The sequence below is a fragment of the Heterocephalus glaber genome, unplaced genomic scaffold (assembly GCF_053883595.1).
Source record: "Heterocephalus glaber isolate CG9 unplaced genomic scaffold, H.glaber_assembly_v1.0 deba00001593, whole genome shotgun sequence".
Classification (NCBI taxonomy): Eukaryota; Metazoa; Chordata; class Mammalia; order Rodentia; family Bathyergidae; genus Heterocephalus; species Heterocephalus glaber.
Genome location: NW_028258368.1, coordinates 4,334,540 through 4,357,232, shown reverse-complemented (window position 1 = coordinate 4,357,232; position 22,693 = coordinate 4,334,540). Strand labels below are relative to the sequence as shown.

The following is a 22,693-nucleotide window of genomic DNA, read 5'->3' as shown; positions in this document are numbered from 1 at the left end:
GTGTCTCAAAACCAAAATGAGACAAAGTAATAATTGTGAATTTGTCTTTATTTACTTTGATGATCATATAGCAATCTAATGCTTAGGGTTATTCCAAAATAATAAAGAAATTAAAATTAATGTTATATATTTATCCCTAGCTTATTTTAAAACTTTAAATATTTTTAAAGCATATATAAAAACATAAAAATTAATACACATTTATGGGGTAATTAATAAGTGATACTCTGAGATATAGATACATTGTGTAATATTCAAGTCAGGTTAATCATATTTGCCTCCTCAAACATTGATCATTGCTTTTTTTATTCATTAGGCTTATTGGTACATTTTAGGAATACAATGTGATTACATTTATCATTGGGAATTTGTACCTTTACAGGATATATCTTGGTTCTTATTTTTCCCCCATTACCTGTGCGCCCTTCACCCCCTCCACCTCTCCCTATTTACAAAGACTTTGTTTCCATTTTTTTCTTTTCTCATATTTTTTCCTTTCCCTTCTTTCCTTTCCCTTACCCCTCACACTTCCCCTTCCCCTTTGGAGCTTTTCTTCCTATTTCACATTATCTGTTATACATTTTGGTCCTCATTTACACTTTCAGTTTCTCACACCAGAGAAACTATTTGGTATTCACACATGTGTGTCCTATTTATTTCACTTAAGAGTATGGCCTCAATGTATATCCACTTAGCTATAAATGTCTCTAGTTTCTCATTCTTTATGGCTGAGTAGTACTTCATTTTATTAAAAAAACACATCTTCTTTATCCAGTCTCCAGTGGATGGGCAAGTGGGCTGTTTCCAAGTTTTAGCTATTACAAACTGTGCCACTATAAACATGGGTGCACATATATCACTGTGGTATGATTCTTTTAATTCTTTTGGGAAGATACCCAGCAGAGGAATAGCTAGGTCAAATGGGACTTCTAATCCTAGTTCTTTGAGGTATCTCCATATTAATTTCCACAGTGGTTGCACCAGTCTGCACTCCCACCAACAATGGAGAAGGGTTCCTTTCTCCCCACAGCCTTGCCAACATTTGTTATTGGTTGATTCCGTGATAGCAGCCATTCTTTCTGGGGTGAGGTGGAATCTCAGTGTTGTTTTCATCTGCAAATCTCAAATGACCAGTGATGCTGAACATTTTTTCATATGTTTATTTACTGCTTTTATTTCTTTGTCTGAGAAATGTCTATTCATTTCAGATGCCCATTTTTGAATTAGGTCTTTATATTTGGGGGTCTGATTTTTTTTAGTTCTTTATATATTCTAGATAGTAGACCTTTGTCTGAGGAATGGCTGGTAAAAATTTTTTCCCATGTTGTAGGTTGCCTCTTAGCTCTGTTGGTGGTTTCTCTTGCAGTGCAGAAGCATTTTAAAAAGATGAGATCCCAGTTGTTGATTCATTGTGCCAGTTCCTATGCTAGTGAGGTTTTTTTTCATAAAGTCTTTTCCTATGCCAGTGTTTTCAAGAGGTCTACTTAAATTATCTTCCAGCAAGTTTAGTGTTTCTGTTTTTTTATTTAGATCTTTAATCCATTTTGATTTTGGTTTAGTGCATGGTAAAAGATAGGGGTCTAGTTTTAATCTTTGGCAGGTTGAAATCCAGTTTTTCCAATACCATTTATTAAAGAGGCTATATTTCCTCTGGTGAGGATGGTTGGCTCCTTTGTCAAAGATAAGGTAGCTGAGTATGTCTAGAATTGTTTTTGTATCTTCTAATGTATTCCACTGATCCTCGGGTTGTTTGCGAGTACCATGCTTTTTTTTTTAAATCACAGTTGCTTTGTAGTATAGTTTCAAGTTGGGGATTGTGATACCCCCTGTCATGTCCCTATTGCCTAGAATTGCTTTTGGTATTCTGGATCTCTTCTAGTTCCAAATGAATTTTTGCATTGTTTTCTCTTGTTCTGTGAAATATGCTGTTGGGATTTCAATCAGGATTGCAGTGAATCTATATAGCAGTTTTGGAGGTATGGCCATTTTCACTATATTGGTTCTTCCTACCCAGGAACAGGGGATGTCTTTCCACTTTCTTGTTTCCTCTTCGATCTCTTTTTTTTCAGAGTGCTGTAGTTCTCAATGTAGAGGTCTTCTGCTTCCTTCATTAGATTGATTCCTAGATATTTCATTATTTTGGATGCTATTGTGAAAGGAGTTGTTTTCCTAATTTCTCTCTCAGTGAGTCTGTTATTTGTGTTCGAGAAGGCTATTGATTTTTTGAGTGTTTACTTTGTATCCAGCTACTCTAATGCATCTGTCAATTAAGTCCAGAAGTCTTTTGGCAGAGTTTTTTTTGTCTTCTATGTAGAGTATCGTATCGTCAGCAAATAAAGACAGTTTTACTTCTTCCTTTCCTATCTTTATTCCTTTTATTTCTTTCTCTTGTCTAATTTCTGTGGCTAATGTTTTAAGAACTATATTGAACAAGAGTGGTGATAGTGGACATCCTTGCCTTGTTCCTGATTTTAGCATGAAGGTTTTCAGTTTTTGACCATTTAGTATGATATTGGCTGTTGGTTTTTCATAGATGGGTTTTATCAGGTTGAGATAAAGACTATTCCAATTTTCTGTAGGGTTTTTTTAAATCATGAATTTGTGTTGAATTTTGTCTAATGCTTTTTCTGCATCTATTGAGATGATCATATGGTTTTTGTCCTTGGCTCTGTTAATATAGTGTATTACGTTTATTGATTTACATATGTTGAACCATCCTTGCATCCCTGGGATGAATCACACTTGGTCAGGGTGTATGATATTCTTGATGACCCTCTGTATTGTTTGCCAGTATCTTATTGAAGTTTTTTGCATCTATGTTCATTAGCGAGATTGGCCTGTAGTTCTCTTTTTTGGTTGGGTCTTTCTCTGATTTTGGAATCAAAGTAACATTTACTTCAAGGAATGAATTTGGAAGTAATGCCCCCCTCTCAATTTTATCAAAGAGTTTGGAGTAGTGGCAATATTTCTTCTCTAAATGTCTTGTAGAGTTCAGCAGTGAAGCCATCAGGCCCTGGACTTTTCTTTGTTAGTAAATTTTTAATTATGTTTTCAATTTCACTGATTGTAATTGGGGTGTTTAGAATTTTTATATCTTCTTAATTCAACTTTGGTAATTCATATGTATCTAAGAATCTGTCCATTTCTTCTTGTTTTCCATTTTATTAGAGTACAGGTTCTTGAAGTAGGTATTGATGATCCTCTGTATTTCTGCTGGATCTGTTGTGACTTCAACTTTTTCATTCCTAATTGCATGGATTTGTGCCTTTTCTTTTCTTTCTTTTTGATAAGGTTGGCTAAGGGTTTATTGATTTTATTTATTCTTTCAAAAAACCAACATTTCAATTCATTGATTTTTTTTATGGTTCTCTTAGTCTCCATTGCATTGATTTCTGCTCTGATCTTTATAATTTGTATAAGCCTCTGGTTTGTCTTTCTCTTCTTTTTCTAGGAGCTTAATGTTCAGCATTAGGTAGTTTATTTGAGCTCACTCTGTTTTCCTAGTATGGGCATTCACTACCATAAATTGTCCTCATAGAACTGCTTTCATTGTGTCCCATAGATGGCTCTATGTTATATTGGCCTTGTCATTTAATTGTAGAAACTGTATGATTTCTTCTTTAATTTCTTCTTTGACCCATTGGTTGTTCAGGAGAGTGTTATTCATTTTCCATGTGTTTGTGGAGTTATTGCTGTTTCTTGTGCTATTGATCTCCAGTTTAGTTGCACTATGGTCTGATAATATACAGGGGATAACTTAAATTCCTTTGCATTTACTTAAACATGTTCTATGAGCTAGCACATGGTCTATTTTGGAGAATGACATGTGTGCAGCCTAAAGGAATGTATATTCTGATTTTGTGGGGTGGAGCACTCTGTAGACATCTATTAAGTCCATTTGTTCAAAAGCTTGTTTCAGTTCTAGTATTTTGTTGCTGATTTTTTTCTCTCCATGATCTGTCTATTTGTGACAGTGGGGTATTAAGGTCCCTCACTACAATTGTATTAGTGCTTATTTGGCTTTTCATGTCCATTAATATTTGTTTTGTATAGTTGGGGTCATTCATATTTATTGCACATATATTTATGATTGTCATCTCTCCCTCTTGGATTGTTCACTTTAAGAAGATGTAATGACCTTCTTTGCCTCTCTTAATTAGTTTTGGTTTGAATTTTACTTTGTCTGCGAATAAGATAGTTACCCCTGCTTTTTTCTGGGTTCCCATCACAAGGAGAAATGTTTTCCATCCTTTTAATTTCAGTCTATGAGTTTCTTTTAGAACTAGGTGCGTTTCTTGTATATAGCATATTGTTGGATTTTGCTTCTTAATCCATTCTGCCAGTTTATTTCTTTTGATTGGTGAATTGAGGCCATTAACATAGATGATATGTTATGATATATGATGATATGTGTTGACTTATCCTTGTCATGTTATTTTCCTGTTGTTGGCTCTTTTATTTTTTATTTTTCCCCCCCTCTTTACTTTCTTGCCTTGCCTGATGGATTTGCTTTGTTGGGCCTCATGGAATTATGACCTTCATTGTCTTTTTCTACAATACTGTTTAGAATTGTTTATAGTGCTGGTTTGGTGTTCATGAAGTTTCTCAGGTATTCTTTGTCGTGGAAGTATCTTATTTCCCCATTAATTTTGAAAGATAGTTTTGCAGGATACATCAATCTAGGTTGGAGATTGTTTTCTTTTAGGGCTTGAAATACCTCACCCCAGGATCTCCTTGATTTGAGGGTTTGGGTTAGAAAGTCTGCTGTGATTCTGTTGGGCTTTCCTTTGCATGTGATTTGTTTCTTTTCTCTAACTGCTTGTAGTATTTTATTCTTCTGTTGGGTTTCTGAGATCTTGATTATTATATGTCTAAGTGTAGATTTATTTTGATCATGGCTAATTGAAGTCCTATATGCCTCACTTATCTGTATGTCAAATCCTTTTGCTCTGTTTGGGAAGTTTTCTGTCATTAATACTGTGAACATTTTTTTAAAAAAAACTTTCTCCTGCTTTTTCATGGACTCCTATCAGTTGTATATTATTCTTCTTTGTATCATCTAGGAGGTGTTGGATTGATTTCTCATAGTACCTTGCTATTTTTAAGAGATCTCTTATTTCATGGTCACTGACCACTGTCCTGTCTTCTATATCTGATATTCTGTCTTCACATTGGCTCATTCTGCTGTGAATACTGTCAATAGAGTTTTTAATCTCCTGGATATGTGTTTGAATCTGACGGATTCCATTTCTTTCCTGTGTTGAACATTCATGGTTTCTATCTCTTTCCTATACCGGGCATTCATGGCTTCCATCATGGTCCTGAGCTCATCTATTTTTTTTTATCTGTTTCTGTTCTACAGTTTCTAATCATGTCTTTCATTCTGTTCACCATCTCTGTAGCAATCTGGGAAATTATTTCTGTTTTGAATTTTTCTAGACCTTCATTCACCTGTTTTATTACTTCCTGTGCTATCGGTTCAGGGTGTCCAGGTGGTTGATTATCAGACTTTTTCACCTTGTTTCCCCCCAGAATTTGCCTTTGGTGAGCTGGAAGTCTGTGTTTGCTCCTTGCTTAGGTGTCTTCTTGTTTCTATTTTTGTTGTTGGTACCGTTTTTGGTTTAATTCCTGGGTTGATACTTCAATATTGCTTATTGTAAGTATCTTTGTTGCTTGTATTTAGAACCCAAATGGAATGATTCCTTCTCAGAGGTGTCTTCCAGATATAGCTTGTCTTTAGGTTGTGAATCTCTAATGACTCAGGCAGTCTTATTTTCAGTATACCAGGAAGGACAACTGAATAGATCAATCACAACACCTTAGCCCAAGTGATACAATCACCAACAACAATAGCATCAAGCACAGCTTAGAAAATGACAATTTGTGGTAGTTATTAATCTATCACCTTTAATCATGTGAATGAAATCAAAATTGAGGACCAGCCCAAGATATGTTTATAGTGAATAAACTCTTCAATATAGCAACTTTATCCTTCGGGATGGGGACTTAGGAGTTGAGGAGGGAGGGATAGATAGGTAGAAGGATAGGAAAAGGCTAGAAGTGAGGCCAGAGGACACAGGAAGATCATCAAACTCTAGGAAAATGTTGGCGATAAGAGGAAAAGACAGAACAAAAGAACAAAGACAAGAACAGAACAATCAACAGCAATAGGGAAGCTAGAAACTGTATTCAGTTTCCTTTAAAACTAATGACAATTGAGAGAAGGAAAAAGAAAGAAGAATAGAAAAAGAAAAAAGAAATCTGAATTGGGACAGGAACAGGAACAAAAAAGAAGAGAGATGAACAAGGTGGGAGAGAGTGCAAGCGAAAAGAAAAAAGTAAAAGAAGAAAGAAAAGAAATAAATTTGAAAAGAGAAGAAAAAAATTAAAAATAACTTTGAAAATAAAAAATAAAAATAAAAATGAAGGGCCTCCTTCAGGGTATGTCTCTGCTATCACAGTAGACAATGTGGGCAGCAGTGTGCAGATCTAAGTCAATCAGTCTCAGCAAGCCAGCAGCAGTCCCCTGGGATTAGGGCTGATTTCTGGCTTCAAGGCCCAAGTTGGGCTCCCTGACCCTTTTCTGGGTTGAACTCTGCAAGGTTCTACTGCAGGTTCTAGCTGCCCTTCCCCTGAAGATAGTTCAGTTCTGATGGGAGGTGGTGATCCCTCCAACTGACCAACTATGGTGGTCTGGTGTGCCTTTATTGCAGAAATTTTCTTCACTTTTCCGGTGGGCTTCAATTTTCATCAAGGAGCCTGAAAGAGGCCCTCTTTCTGTTGTTCCCTTCTGCTCTATCTTCTGGAGCTCAGAACAATGTCCTTTATGATCCCCTGCACCTCTGCAGTGTGGATCCAGGTATCTGCGTGGCCCAGTGGCCAGAGGCAGGGGGTGGGGTAGTGGGAGGTGTTGATATTAGTGTTGCTAGTTTCCATGCATCTCAGGTCCTTGGCTCCTCGGTGGTGTGGGGGTGGCACTACCCATGGCCCTCCTGGCTTCTCATTTCCTATCTTTATTCCTTTTATTTCTTTCTCTTGTCTAATTGCTGTAGCCAATGTTTCCAGAACTGTATCAAACAGGAGTGGTGATAGTGGACATCCTTGTCTTGTTCCTGATTTTAGCATGAAGGATTTCAGTTTTTGACCATTTAGTATGATGTTAGCTGTTGGTTTTTCATAGATTGGTTTTATCAGGTTGAGATAAAGACTGTCTATTCCAATTCTCTGTAGGGTTTTGTTTTTTTTTAATCATGAATGGGTGTTGGATTTTGTCTAATGCTTTTTCTGCATCTATTGAGATGATCATATGGTCTTTGTCCTTGGCTCTGGTAATGTAGTGTATTACATTTATTGATTTGCGTATATTGAACAATCTCTGCATCCTGGGATGAATCCCACTTGGTCAGGGTGTATGATCTTCTTGATGATCTTCTGCATTCTATTTGACAGTATCTTATTGAAGATTTTTGCATCTATGTTCATTAGCAAGATTGACCTGTAGTGTTCTTTTTTGGTTGAGTCTTTCTGTACTTTTGGGATCAAGGTGATGCTTGCTTCCAGGAATGAATTTGGGAGTATTGCTTCTCTTTCACTTTCACTGAAGAGTTTAAACAGTAGTGGCAATGTTCTTCTCTAAATGTCTTGTAGAATTCAGCAGTGAAGCCATCAGGACCCAGGCTTTTCTGTTTTTTGGGGGTTTTTTTTTGGTACCAGGGATTGAACTAGGGTCCTTGAGCTTGTGCAGCAGTGGCGAAACCACTGAGCTAAATCCCCAGCCCCCCAGGCTTTTCTTTGTTGGTAAGTTCTTAATTATGTTTTTAATTTTGTTGATTGATATTGGGTTGTTTAGAAATTTTAGGTCTTCTTCATTCAACTTTGGTAATTCATATATATTTAGAAATCTCTCTATTTTTTCTGTGTTTTCCATCTTATTGGGGTTTAGGTTTTCAACTTAGGTCTTGATCACCAGGATTTCTGCTGGGTCTGTTGTAATTTCACCCTTTTGTTTCCTAATTGCAAGGATTTGGGCCTGTTATTTCCTTTTTTTGATAAGGTTGGCTAAGGATTTGTCAATTTTGTTTATTATTTTGAAGAACCAACTCTTTGCTTCACTGATTTTTTGTATCATTCTCCAAGTGTCTGTTGCATCGATTTCTATTCTGATCTTTATAATTTCATCCCTTGCACGAGCTTTGGGTATGTCTTGCTCTTCTTTTTCTAGAAATTTGAGGTTCAGCATTATTTACCTAATATTAATATTCTTTCACTATGTCCCATACATTTTGATATGTTGTATTGGCACAGCCATTTAATTGTAGAAACTGTCCAATTTCTTCTTTAATTTCTTCTTTGATCCATTGGTTGTTCAGGAGTGTGATGTTCAACTTCCATGTGCTTATTAATTTCTTGTAGTTTCTTTTGCTATTGAACTCCAATTTCATTGCACTATGATCTGATAATATACAAGGGATAACTTCAATTACTTTGCATTTACTTAAACATGTTCTGTGAGCAAGTATGTGACCTATTTTGGAGAATGTCAGTGTTCAACTGAAAAGAATGTGTATTCTGAGTTTGTGGGATGGAACACTCTGTAAATACCTGTTAAATCCATTTATTCAAGAATTTGGTTGTGTTCTAGTATTTCTTTGTTGATTTCTTTTCTAGTTCATCTATGTATTTGTGACAATGGGGTATTGAGGTCTCCCACTACAATTGTATTAGTGCTTATTTGATCTTTCATGTCTATCAATATTTGTTTTACATAGTTGGTGCACTAGTATTTAGGGCATATATATTTATGATTGTCATCTATTCCTCTTGGATTTTTCCCTTTACAAGGATGTAGTGTCCTTTTTTGTCTCTCTTAATCAGTGTTGGTTTCAAATCCATTTGATTTTCAAAGAGGATAGTTACTTGCTTTTTGGGGGGTTCACATGGAGTATTGTTTTCCACCCTTTAACTTTCAGTCTATGAGTTTCTTTTTGAATTAAATCTGTTTCTTGTATGCAGCATATTGTTGGATCATGCTTCTTGACCCATTTTGCCAGTCTATTTCTTTTGATTGGTGAATTGAGACCATTAACATTGATGGTTATAACTGATACATATTGCATTATCCTTGTGGTGATTTTTTTCCTGTTGTTATATTCCTCTCCCCCTGTTGGATTTAATTTCTTGCCTTGACTTATGAATTCATTTTGTTGGGCTTTGTGGGGTTGTATCTTCATTGTCTTTTCCTAGGATATTATTTAACATTTTTTGGAGTGCTGGTTTGGTATTCATGAAGTTCCTCAGGTGTTTTTTTGTCATGAAAGTATCTTATTTCTCCATCAATTTTGAAAGATAGTTTTGCAGGGTATTTCAATCTGGGTTAGAGATTGTTTTCTTTTAAGGCTTGAAATACTTCACTCCAGGCTCTTCTTGGCTTGAAGGTTTCTGTTGAGAAGTCTGCTGTGATTCTGATGGGCTTTTCTTTGTATGTGATTCGTTTCTTTACTCTAACTGCTTGTAATATTTTGTTCTTCTGTTGGGTTTCTGGAATCTTGACTATTATATGCTTAGGTGTAGATTTTTTTTTTGATCATGGCTAGTTGGAGTCCTATATGCCTCACTTATCTGTATTTCAAATTCTTTTCCCTTGCTTGGAAATTTTCTGGAATTACTTCTGTGAACATTTTTTTTATGTCATTTGCACTATCTCCTGTTTTTTCATTAACTCTGATCAGTCTTATATTATTCTTCTTTGTCTTGTCTAGTAGTTACTTGATTGACTTCTCATGGTCCCTTGCTATTTTTAAGAAATCTTTCTTTTCCTGTTCACTAATTGCAATCCTGTCTTCTATTTCTTATATTCTGTCCTCTCATTGGCTCATTCTGCTATGTAAAGTTTTAATGGAGTTTTTAATCTCATGCATCTGCTTCATGGATTCCATTTGTTTCCTATTCTGGGATTCCATTATGTTCCTCAGCTCCTCTGTTTTTTAAAATTTGTGTCTTTTCTAGAATTATTAATCATGTCTTTCATTATGGACACCATCTCTGTTATTATGTGAGAAATTATTTCTGATTTTATTTTTTCCAGATCCTCTTTCATTGCCAGTTCAGGAAGTCCAGGTGGTTCAGTTTCAGATTGTTCCATCTTGTTGTCCCCGGAGTTGCCTTTGGTGATCTGGAAGTTTAGTTTTGAGTCTTGTTTAGGTGTGTTTTTATTTCTATTTTTTTTTTTTTTTTTGGTGTTGTGGATGATGTTTTTGGTTTTAATTCCTGGGTTTCTGCTCATAAATTGCTTATTGTGAGCATCTTTTTTGCTAGTATTTAGAACCCTTAGGAATAGCTACTTCTTGGATTGTCTTCCAGGTTTAGTTGCCCCCTGGGTTTTGAGTCTGTAATGGCCCTTAGGCAGTCTGTCTTGGTATACCAGGAAAGACAACTGACTAGAATGATCATGTCACTGTGGCCAAAGTAATACAATCAGCATCAACAATAGCATCAAACACAACCTAGAAAATGACAAACTGTGGTAACTATTAATCGACCACCTTTGACTGCATGAACCAGACTTGTGGTTATATATCAAAATGTAGAACCAACCAGAAATATATTTGCAGTAAATAAACCCTTCAATATAGTGAATTTGCTTTCTCGGATGATTTAGAAGGAATTGGGTGGGTAGAGAAATGGAAGGAGAGGGAAAGGTTAGAAGTAAGGTAGAGGACAGAAGAAGATCATGCAAACTTTGGGAAACTGGTGAAGACAGAAGGAAATTAGAGAAGGAAGGAACAAAAACAAGAACAGAACAAACTGACAGCAACAGAAAAGCCAGAAACTGAATTCTTGCTCCTATAAAAATAAGAATAACAGAAAAAACAGAACAAAAACAGGAACAAGAAAGGCAAGAAATGAAGAGGAAGGAAAAAGGAAAAGAAGAAACAAATGTCCCCTTGAAGCTGTGTCTCTGTTGTCCTGGCAGACACTGTGGTAGCATACAGATCTGTGTCAACTGATCTCAGAGAGCCAGGTGTAGTCCACTGAAGTTTAGGCTGGTTTCTGGCTGGGAGGCTGGAATTGAGCTCCCTGACCTTCGAGTTTGAACTCTGCACAGTTCTACTGAAGGTTTGAACTGCCCTTTCACCGAAACAAGTCTGATTCCTATAGGAGGTGTTGACCCCAACAACTTACCAGCTGCTGTTGTCTGTGGCGTCTTTATTGAAGTGACTGTTTGCTCTTCCAGTGGGCTTCAATTCTCAACAAGCCTCAGAGAGGCCTTCTCTCTACTGTTCACTTCCACACCAATTCCTGGGCTCCAAATGATGGGCTTCTGGATCCTCATGGGCCTCTAGCTGGGGCCTGTGCACCCTTACCAATGGTGTCCTGTTGGGCCTTTGGGTGGGGTCTGTGTGCCTGTGCCACTGTTGTTCAGGTAGGCCTCTGGCTGGGGTCCATTTATCATTTCTTCATGGTGAAAATTTCTAAACTCTTTCCTTGTAGCTTTTAAAAACACACAGTCCATTATTATTACCAATAGTCACCTTACTGTGCAATAGCACATCAGAGCTTGCTTCTAATAATAACTTAGTGTCCATTTATGAAACCTCTCCCTATCCTTTCTTTCCTCCATGATCCCCAACCTTGGCCAATCACCATTCTACTTTCTCCTTATAAGATCAGAGTTCCATCCATGTTGACACAAATGACTGCGTTTCATTCTTTCTTAAGGCTGAGTTCCATTGTGTGTAGGTACCACATTTTCTTAATTCATTTATAATTGGTGGATGCTGAGGCCATTTCTATGTTTTGGGTCTTGTGAATAATGCTGCAGTAAATCTGGTAGTGCAGGTATCTCTTGGACTTTCTAATTGCATTTCCTTTAACTATATATCCAGTAGTGGGACTGCTGGATCATACTGTAATACTATTTGTAATTGTTTGAGGAAGCTGCTACTGTTTTACATAATGATTGCACTAATTTGTATTCTCACTAAGAATGTGCAAGGGTTCCCCTTTCTCCACATCCTCTCTAGCACTTTTTGTCTTTAGCTTTTTTGATAATAACCATTCTTACTGGAGTGAGGTGATAACCCACTGTGACTTTGATTTACATTTCTCTGATAATTAGTAATATTGAGCATTTTAAAAATATTCCTGATGGCTATTTGTGTGTTTTCCTTTGAGAAATGTCTATCTAGGTCTGTTGCTCTTTTTTTGTTTGTTTTGTTTTGGAACCAGGGATTGAACTCAGGACCTTGCACTTGCAAGGCAGGCATGGTGCCACTGAGCTAAATCCCTGGCCCTGTTGCTCATTTTTAAATTGGGTTATTCTTCTTTTGCTGTAGAGTTGTTTGGGTTCCATAAACATTCTAGATATTAACCACTTATCAGATGTATGGCTTGCAAGTATTTTCTCCCATTCTTTAAGTTGTCTTTTCACTCTGTTGATTGTTTCCTTTGCCAAGCTGAAACTTTTTAGTTGGCATAATCCCATTTGTCTATTTGAGCTTTTGTTGCTTTTACTTTTGGGGTCTTAAGCAAAAAACAAAACAAAAACAAAAAAATTCTCACATCTTGGAGTATTTCCCCTGTTTTCTTGTAGTAGCTTCATAATTTCAGGTCTTACATTTAGGTCTTTAATGCATTTTGAGTTGATTTTTGTAACTGATGAGAGACAAGGATCTAATTTCATTCTTCTTCACATAAATGTCCAATGTTCCCAATACAATTTATTGAAAAGATTATTCTTTTTCTAATGTATATTCTTAGAACCTTGGTTGAAAATCAGTTGGCTGTAGATGTGTGGGTTTATTTCTCGGCTTAAAATATGCTAATTAAAAAGTATATGATCATCTCAATAGAAGCATAAAAGGCATTTGATAAAATTCAAACACCCTTTCATGGTAAAAAAAAAACCTCTCAACAAATGAAGTATAGAAGGGATGTACCTTAACATAATAAAAAGCCTGTATATAATAAGATCACAACTAACATAATACTCAATGGGGGAAAGTTGACCTTTTTCTCTTTGAGATCCATAACAAGACAAGAGTGCCCACTTTCTCCACTTTGATTCCTGCTAAAATGTAGATTAAGCCTGAGCTTTCTTTCTTGATTTTCTGCCTGGGTAGTCTGTATGTTGCTGAAAGTGGGGAATCTTAATTGGTTTCTTGCCACTGGTACCTAATAGCTGGCACCCACATCCTGCAGGAGGAGAGGTTTATTTTGGCTCAGTACATGGTCTATTGGTGCCAAGGTAGGATGGCATGGTAGAGGGGCATGGTGGTGGGAAAGCTGCTCATGTCATGGTGGCCAAGAATCAGAGAGAATAAAAAGAGGAGGTAAACATACCCTTCAGGATCATGCCCCAATGACCTGTCTCTTCTGACCAGGCTCCACCTCCTGACAACAGGTCAGCTGTAAGCCTCCATAATCCAGTCACCTTCCAAATGCCCTGCCTATGAATGCTCAAGACTCTTGGGGAGCTTCTAGATATAAAACATAGCGTGGAGTATTGAAGTTCCCTATACTTATTGTATTATGTGCTATCTCTTTTTTCAGGTCTATTAATATTCACTTTATGTATTTAGTGCTTTGATGTTGTGTGCATATACACATATAATTGTTATATCTTCTTGAGAGATTGACCCTTTTGTCATTATACAATTTTTGTCATTTTTACAATTTATGTCTGGCTGGTGTGAGTATAGCTATGCTGGCTTGTGTTTTCTGTTTATAGGGAACATCTTTTTCCATCCCTTCACTTTCAATCCCTGTCCTCATAGGATCAGCGAGTCTCTTGGGTCTTGTTATTTTTCTTTTTCTTTTTTTCCATTGCACCACCCTAAATCTTTTTTTGGAGAATTTGATCCATTTATACACAAGGTAATTATTGATAAAGGTTATGGCTTAGATCTAAGTTGTTCTCCATAATTCTCATGTGTGCAGATGGTTGGATTATGGAGGTGCTAAACTCAACAACAGTGGATTTGTCCACTAATGAGTGCAGTAGCTGACTGTTGTCAGGAGCTGGTGCCTGGATGGAGGTGGGTCACTGGGGGCATGATCTGGAAGGTGTATTCTTGTCCCTAGCTCCTCCCTTCTCTCTCTGCTTCCTGGCTGCCATGAGTTGAGCACCCTGCCTTCTGCCACACTTGTCTGTTGTTCTGTTTCTACCTTGGACACTGCTGAACATAGACTGAAACCTTAAGCCAAAATAAACCTTCCCTCTCTTAAGCTGTAGATGTTAGCTATTTTATCCAGCCTCGTAAAAATGACTAAGACAATAAGTAAGGTCATACTATTGCCATTTTGCTAATTGTTTTCTGGTTGTTATATAGATCTATTCTCTTTTCTTGCTATCTTCCCTTGTGATTAGGTGATTTTTCTCCGATGTTATGCTTTGAATCCTTGCTTTTTGTTGTTATTTACTATAGGTTTTTGCCTTGCAGTGACCATTAGGCTTAAAACCTCTTAGAGTTAAAGCAGGCTTTTTCTTTTCTGGTGGTGGTGGTGGTGGTACTAAGGATTAAACCCAGGGCTTTCGCACTGAGATATATCCCCAGCCCTTTTTTTTAAATTTCAAGATATTATCTCACTAAGTTGCTCAGGTTGGGCTCTAACTTGTGGTCCTCCTGCCTCAGCCTCCCAGAGTTCTGGGATTACAGATATGTGCCACATCATCTGGATATTCCCAAGGTATATAAAACTGCTAACAACTTGGCTTTGACTATACTGTTTTATGCTCAAATAATTTGATTGCCTATTTTGAAGTCATTTTGATTTTTAAAGAAGGAAAAAGAGAGGTCTTTATTTACCTTTTCAAGAATGGCCATATCGTACCTTGAATATTAGATGAAATGTTGGCATTGCCTCAGGGCCAGATGAAAATTTCAGAGTCTGTCTTGTTCTTATCATTTGTTTTTCAAAACTAAATTATTTTTGATGTGATATAAGGAGACTTTCCATGGAGATAGTCTAATAAATGTTGAAGTTTGGGGCAGTAGTATAAATGAATTGCTGTTTTAAAATCCTGTAAGCCTGACTCCAAGAGTTTTCATATACTGACTTTTTGTCTCAGTGGTTGTATATAGGATAATGAATAGAATTTAAGGGTTACCTGATGCACCTCTTTGTTTTTCTGCTCATTGTTCTTGTTCAGATCACATAGCTAGTCAACTGCTCAGGCAATTCAGCAAGTTGACTGACTTTTGAATCAATGCTCATTTTATTGTACTGTAGTGCCAAGCTGACCCGTTGATGACATGGATCATGATGAAAGATAGACACATACATAAGTAAGACATTAACATCCCACAGGCCAAAGTTGTGACTTAAGAACAATTACTGTAAACACAGAATATTGTTCTTCTTCAACAAAAATGTTAATTAACAAATTGGACCTCACTGTACAGCAGAAGTACCAAAATAAATTTATATAGACTGTAAAGACAGTACTTAATATAATTTAAAAAGGGCATTTTCTCCTTTAGGCCATAGACTTTCATGTAGTTTCAGTCTTCGTTATAAAATTTGTTTTTGTTTTTAAAGGTTTTTGCTACTTTGCTGTACAGGAATGTCGTTCTATCAAATGGGACTCTGACAAAGGGTCAGATGTATATGCCTGGCTCTTTACTGACTACCTAGGAACTTTGGGTATATCACTTAATTTTTTTGCACATTATAGTTTGAATGTGGTTTGTTCCCTAAGCATCAATGTGTTGGAGGTTTACATGTGGTGGTGTTGAAGTGGTGAAATCTTTAAAAGGTGATGTCCAATGGGAGGTGGTCAGGTCATTTGGGCCATTGCCCTTAGAAGAGATTAATGTAGTTCTTGTGGGACCTCAGTTAGTTCCTTGAGAGTGGGTTGCTATACAGAGCAAGCTTGGCCCCTCTATATGCTCTGATTTTCTGTCTTACCATGTGATCCCTCTTGCACACATTCTCCTGCTATCATACTATCTTTCACGAGGGCCTCACTAGAGGCTGAATCAATGGACAGCTCAATCTTGAAATTTCAGCTTCCAAACTGTGAGCTAAATAAACCTATGTTCTTTATAAATTTCTTCAGGTGTTTTGTTATAGACATGAAAATGGGTTACTACTTGCTCTCAATTTTTACTTCTGAAAAACACAGGCTTAGAAGTAACTAGTGTCTAAAATAGCTTTCTAATTTTAAATGTTCTATTTTTTTGATCTGTATTCAGATTAATAATAGAAAGATTAGAATATAAAGCTAAAGGTAGAATATACAAGTCTCTCAATCTTAGGAACAACTTCAGCTATTATATTTATATCTCAAGCTAAATTTAACATAGCAACTAGCAATTGAAAACAATCTATTAGAATGGATAAAGTTATTTTCATTCAAGAACCTGAAAGTGAATCCCTTCTGAATGGAGAATATCACAAAAATGAATTTAATGTTATCATCATAATGATCATAATAACATAAGCAAGTGGCTATAAAATTGCTACAAATTAGCCACATAACAGGAAGAATTCAAGAACAAAGTTTGTTTAGGAAGGACTTTGAATATAAGACTAAGTTCTTTTCTGTTGCTAGAATCATTATAGTTATGACTAAGACTCAAATCCTAAAAGCTGGTAGAACTTTAGAACTCAAGTCCTCCAAGCTGGTACCGCTTTCAAAAAGCTGCTATGTGGAAGGAGAAGAGGCAGAGAGAAGTGATTTTAAGAAGTTCCTGATGCAAGATCAAATAGGCTAGTTTAGTGATGTTTGCCTAAAATACTAAATATAAACCAACACACTTGAGGCCAGACTTCTTGGAAATCACAGAAATATATACCATTTCTGAGAAAGATTCTGAGGTAAAAAACAGAGGTATACTTTATAAAGAAATGTTCTGGGCCGGGGATTTGGCTCAGTGGTTCTGCTGCCTGCCTGGCAAGCGCAAGGTCTCGAGTTTGATCCCCGGTACCAAAAAAGAAAAAAAAAACAAACAAAAAAAGAAATGCTCTTGTTACACCTGGAGGCAATACATGGTTCATGTTGATTGAGTGGGTAAAAATTACTGAGAAGTGTAAATAATTAAGTTAGTTATTTGCTTTGGAAGACTAATCATTATTGCATTAATTTTGTATTTAAATTTTTGACAGTTTTATTTACATCTACCTACCTAATGTCTGTCTGTCTGTCTATCTGTTTATTTATCTATCATTTTATAGTGCTGGGGATTAAATCCAGGGCCTCACACATCCTAGGCAAGGATTCTGTCACTGAGCTAGTCTCCCAGCCTATAGTCATATTTAGAAAACTTTACCTAACAAATGCCAAGCCTAGTCAAACTTCTCAGCTTAAATCTTCTATAGATAACCCTTACTGAGTATCTACAACGTGAAGGTCTTGGAGACATGAGGAGATTTAAGACATGGTCACTGACTGACCACAAGGTTCAGGGAACCTAATTGAAAGAGGTCATTTACATAAAAAGGTGACCCCTTCATTTTTTCAAGAGCCCTCGGATTGGTGTTGGCCCCAAAAGTCTTGTCTCAGCTTACTCACTTGCTCTGATCTTCCTCCTAGGAATCAAGCAAGCTCACATTCACTGGTCCTTTGTTCTTCCTGGTTTTAACTTCTGATTAATGTTCTTGGGATATTTTCTATTGTCACGTTAAAGTACTACCCATGCTAGATAGGTTTTCCTCTTTGTGGGGTTCAGTCTTATAGAAAAAATAACTGTATGAAAATGGTAACTATCACCCAAGGCTATTCCAAGACTTGAAGGCACAAATTGTATTTTGATAATTACCAATTGACATATAGAATCAGATATTATTATTCATGTACAGTGTAGCATTCTGGTTTAAGTCTTTAGCGTCTAGCAAAAGGCAAAAGATTTATACCATTTGAAGAGAAAGCAGAGTATGGTTTCTAGCTTTTAGAATTAGAATACCTACTTTCAAATTTTAGTTCTATTTGTAGATGTGTTACCTTGGACAAGATCCTTAACTTCTTCAGATCTCAGTTTCCTTTACTATCAAATAATGAAGAGAATAATAATACTTAATAAGCTTGTATAAGAATGAATGTAAAGCTTTTAGTTATGTTTGGCTTGCAGTGAGCCCTCCTTGTAAATTGGTTAATTCTGCCTTTTGTACTTAATTTAGTCTCTATATAAAGTACAATTCCGCTGTACTATCATCCTGATTAAACAAAAACTATTAAGTAAATAATTAGCATGCATTTGGTTCCACTTGGGTAATCAATAATATATAAAATGTAGCACCTCGCCCTAAGGAGCCTACAATTTAGCCTCCTGTTAATCCTGGTTTCTAATGTTTTTCACTTTGTGAATCACGTCTATTTTTTTCAGGTACTCTCTCGTATTTTTCTAACAAAGCCTTGACTCCAGCGAACAGGTCTGTTCATTGACTACAGATTGTATTTTGTTCTGTTATGCATCCCTCCAATATGAAGTTAGTTATTAATAACTTTGTTCATTAGTAATACATTTCCCTGTTTACTAATGCCCCACCCTGTAGTTGAGGACTCCCTGCAAGTCATCACCTTTCTGAATTCCTAATACACCCTTTCCAGGTGTCTAATGAGAGGGTCTGTCAGAGAAACTGAGGTTCTGAGCCCTTTGTACCCTGCCAGCTTGAAGGCAAGTTGGACACCTAGGTGTAGAGTCATTTCTGATTGTCAGAGCAGCTTCTGTGATCAAGTGATAGATAATACTTGGGTCTAACTCCCGTTTCTCTTGCTTCCTTGGCTTTAACATACACTCCAACCCCTGCTCTCTGCTTCACTTTATTTCTGGTCTTCAGCATGACAACAATCTGTACAAGGTTTTGATTTTGGACTTTCGGGTCGTTTATTTGATTAATCACTTTTTTTTTCTTTGCTGCATTTATTTGTTTACAGACTTCGCTATGATGCACCCATAGATATGCTAGTCATTAACACTGATTCAGTACTGTTAACAGCTGTCAGCTCAGCCTGGTCTCAAGTGAGAGTTAGCTCCTGACCCTTGGTTGGTACTGTCCTACCAACATCCAGCTGACTGCTTGGCCTGTATTTAATGTAGCATTGCTCACTGAACACTTAATTGAATGAGACATAGGACTCACCTTTCATGTGTCAAGTAAAGTTAAGCCAAGTGGACAACTTAGTATTTTAAAAATATACTTATCTTTTATATATCCAGTTATATTTTTAATTTCTAAAGGTAGAACAGTCATATTCTTATTTTATTTATAATAGTAATATATTTTACAAATATTTGTCATTGATGGTGAGTTTAAATGATAAAGGAAAAAGAGATGATTTATGCTAGTGTTTGACTAAATCTTCTCTTCACATAAATCTATTTTGGTCATATAAGCATGACTGGGGTAGTATAATACCATAATTATATCACTGTCTCTTTCTCTTGTTTATACAGTACATAGACCTATGGAAAGTTCGTTATGTAATTTTAAGTACAAAAACTAATGATACTAAATACTGCAACTGTTGTAGCAAATAAATAAAACTGTATGTTAACTCAAAGAAAATAGATCTTAAGGAATAAAAATTAAGTCTAAATAAGATTTCTTTATTGCTGAATTATTTTAATGATATTTAATATCACAGGTAAGATGAATATATTTTTTGGCAGCTGATACTCTATAGACATTTGTTTGGAGATGTTCTGGATCAAACATTTTTCTGTTGAATTCCTGTCTGGTTTAGCATATACTTTTATCTTTATTATTTTGTATTATGGATGATCAAAAATTTGTATTTTATATTCTACATCAGGATTCCCTATAAATGATTCCTTGTGGGATGAGATTTCCAGCATGAATTTTCCATGTGTTCTTTCTTACGACAGATAGTAGTTCTATTTGGTTTTCAACACATTCACATATTCTTTCCTCAGTTCCCCTTTCTCTCTAAATATGGTTCTAATACATTAAGTGAAAGATTAAAAATGTGTTATACATTTTCTTTAATAATAATAGGCTTTAGAAAAACTTGTTTTTTCCGAGGCTGAAGTTCACCATTCACTCTGTTCAGACCTTCCCCAAATTAGATGTTGTACATGTGGAATTGATTCTTTTCACATGGATGTACTGTTTATCCCCAAAGAAATGCCAGTTTCTGGCTTTGAATATTGCTTGAATTTTGTAACTGAAGTTGTGAGGAAGGAGAAAGAGTGAACAAGACTAGGTGACCTCTTTGACTTAAATCCAATGCAGAGAATCAGAAGATTGTCTGAAATGAGAGTAAATAACTGAAAACAAAAACAAAATAACAAAACAGCAGTACAAACTCCAGCAATGTAAGTTTAAAAAGATGCTGAGAAGATTAAAAAATCAATAAAGCACTTAAGGCTATTTACAGAGTCTTTAAATGGGAGAAGGCAGAGCTTGCTGAAGGAAGCCCAGCAACTTGCCTAGGTGTGAAACAAGCCTGGATGAATGGTAATAAAAACACCAGGAGATGTGGAATCCACACTAAGTGCACCTACAAAATAAATATTTGACATTTATTTTATTAACTAAAAATCAGTTGATTCTAAATTACATTAAAAGCTGATGATAATTCGGGCCGAGCTGGTGGACCTAAAAATAGGAAAAATAGATATAAACTTCAGGTAATAAAGTCATTTAAGAAGAATAATGAGGCATATTCATTAAAGGAAATGACCTATGACCAGGGGCCTAGATTTGGGGCATAATTCTCAAAGACAGATAGTAGAATCTACTTTTCACTTAAAAAAATGAGAAATTTTTGTGTTAAAAGTACAATATTAAAGTGTTTCAAGAGTACACATATATTTCTCCATGTTTGGAGCACACAGATTTAAGGAAAACCATAAAAACCTAAGAAACTTTTCATAAGCACCATGAACACATTTTATAGGCAATACACATTTCCAATTTGAGAGCAGAAAATGCCATCTCAAGATGTGAAAATTGTATCAGTTTTCAAGTTTTAGTAAAAACTGAAATCAGTTTTCCCTGGTAGGAGTCACAAAACCATACCTGAAAATATTGTTAAAACCAGATGAAAGAAAACTGAAGGATAATAGATGACTGCATTAACAAAAAGTTAATGTTCAGAAACTAAATGAACAAGATACACTTTATTTTTTAAATTATGAGATTAAGAAGTATGACATATTCCAAGGTGGTAGGACAGGTAGTGGATAAATCCAAACTGTTAATTCTGTGTCCCCCTCACAGACTGATAGTTTACTTAGTCAATTTGGGAAGTTGGAAGTACAGATTTTGTTAAAATGTATGACTTTTTAAGAAAGGTTGATTTTGAGCTAGTTAGGAAAGACATAGTTTAAAATCCTGCAATGGAAAAAACCCCCCATAGTTATCATTAAAAATAAGTTGATAATAAATTTTATTTAAGACTTATGAAATATTATTTAAAATAGTGAAAATAAACTACACACATGTTAAAAAATAATTAGTCTGATTAAAAAAGTGACTCTTCAAACAGACATATAAAACAGTTCTCAATTCTTATGTCCAAAAACTCACACAACAAAATGCCATCAAGAAAAATGTGTAGAAACGTTGGGCTATCTTTTCTTATTAATTTTCAGAGCTCTGTATGTATTCTGCATCCTAATTTTTAATTTATGTTATATATTGCCAATATATTAATGTAGTATGTAGCTTGACTTTGCTTTATTTATGGCATCATCTATTTCAAGATTTTAAATTTTGAATTCTGGAATTTATCCAACTTATAATTTATAGTTTATACTTTGAGATGATTTAATAAATCTTTCTATGACTGGGCTTCCTAATGCTGTTACCTATATTATGATTGAAAAGTGTTAAGGCTTTGCCTTTTCCACATTTTGTTATTTATCCCACCTGAAAGAGAATTTTGTATATTATTGAGGAAGGACTATACATATAGTGGTTCTGTTCACAAACGTTATTCTTTCTACGATTCTGGTAGCAACCTGAGTTGGATGAGAATCCAAAAAAAATTCAATGTTGACCTTAAGGAGTCAATTTGGTTTTCAACCAGAACTGTAGAGAGAATTGAGTTCATGAGCCAAAGTACCACTGTAATTTTAATTTTTTTCATCTGGATAACCAATTGTTTTAAAGTTACCTTTATTATATCCGAAGATCTCTGTGTGAAGAAAATCTTGTTCTGAACTGTTGTTTCTATTTCTTTATTTGTCTATATCTTCATTAATGGTTTTAATGATTCGACTTCATAATCTTTCGTGAAAGGGACTTTGTTCTTCAAAATTGTTTTGGTTATTTATAGTTACTTTTGCTTTCAAATGAAACTGTAAGTCAACCACTAATGAAATTGCATTAAATTCATTAATTAATTTGACATAGATTGACATCCTTATCATATTTAGTCTTTCTATCCATTAACATTTTACAACTTTCCATTTATTTTAGGTCCTTTTAAATGACTTTAAAGAAAATTTTTAATTTTCTTCAAGAGGCTTTGTATGTTTAAAAATTTATTCAGAGCCATGTAATTCACTGATATTTTGAAGTTGTATCTCTTAAAATATTATATTATCTAGTTGTTTTAGATGTGTCATGTATTTTTAAAAACTTATAAATTTGAGATTGCATTGCCTATTCATTTAACATTTTCTTTTGCTGTTAGGTGTCTGTCAAAGCAAAATTATTAAGGGAGCTGCACTGACATTGTATACTTAATTATTTTTTGTATTATTGGCCATCTACATTGTTT

At 35.5% G+C, this 22,693-nt stretch overlaps 1 protein-coding gene across 6 annotated transcripts in view; it reads left to right on the top strand.

Annotated features, from left to right (window-relative positions):
* The window catches only part of Esr1 (estrogen receptor 1), a 426,367-nt gene that overhangs the window by 206,416 nt on the left and 197,258 nt on the right, over positions 1-22,693 (top strand). The gene's annotated exons all lie outside the window — the stretch shown is intronic.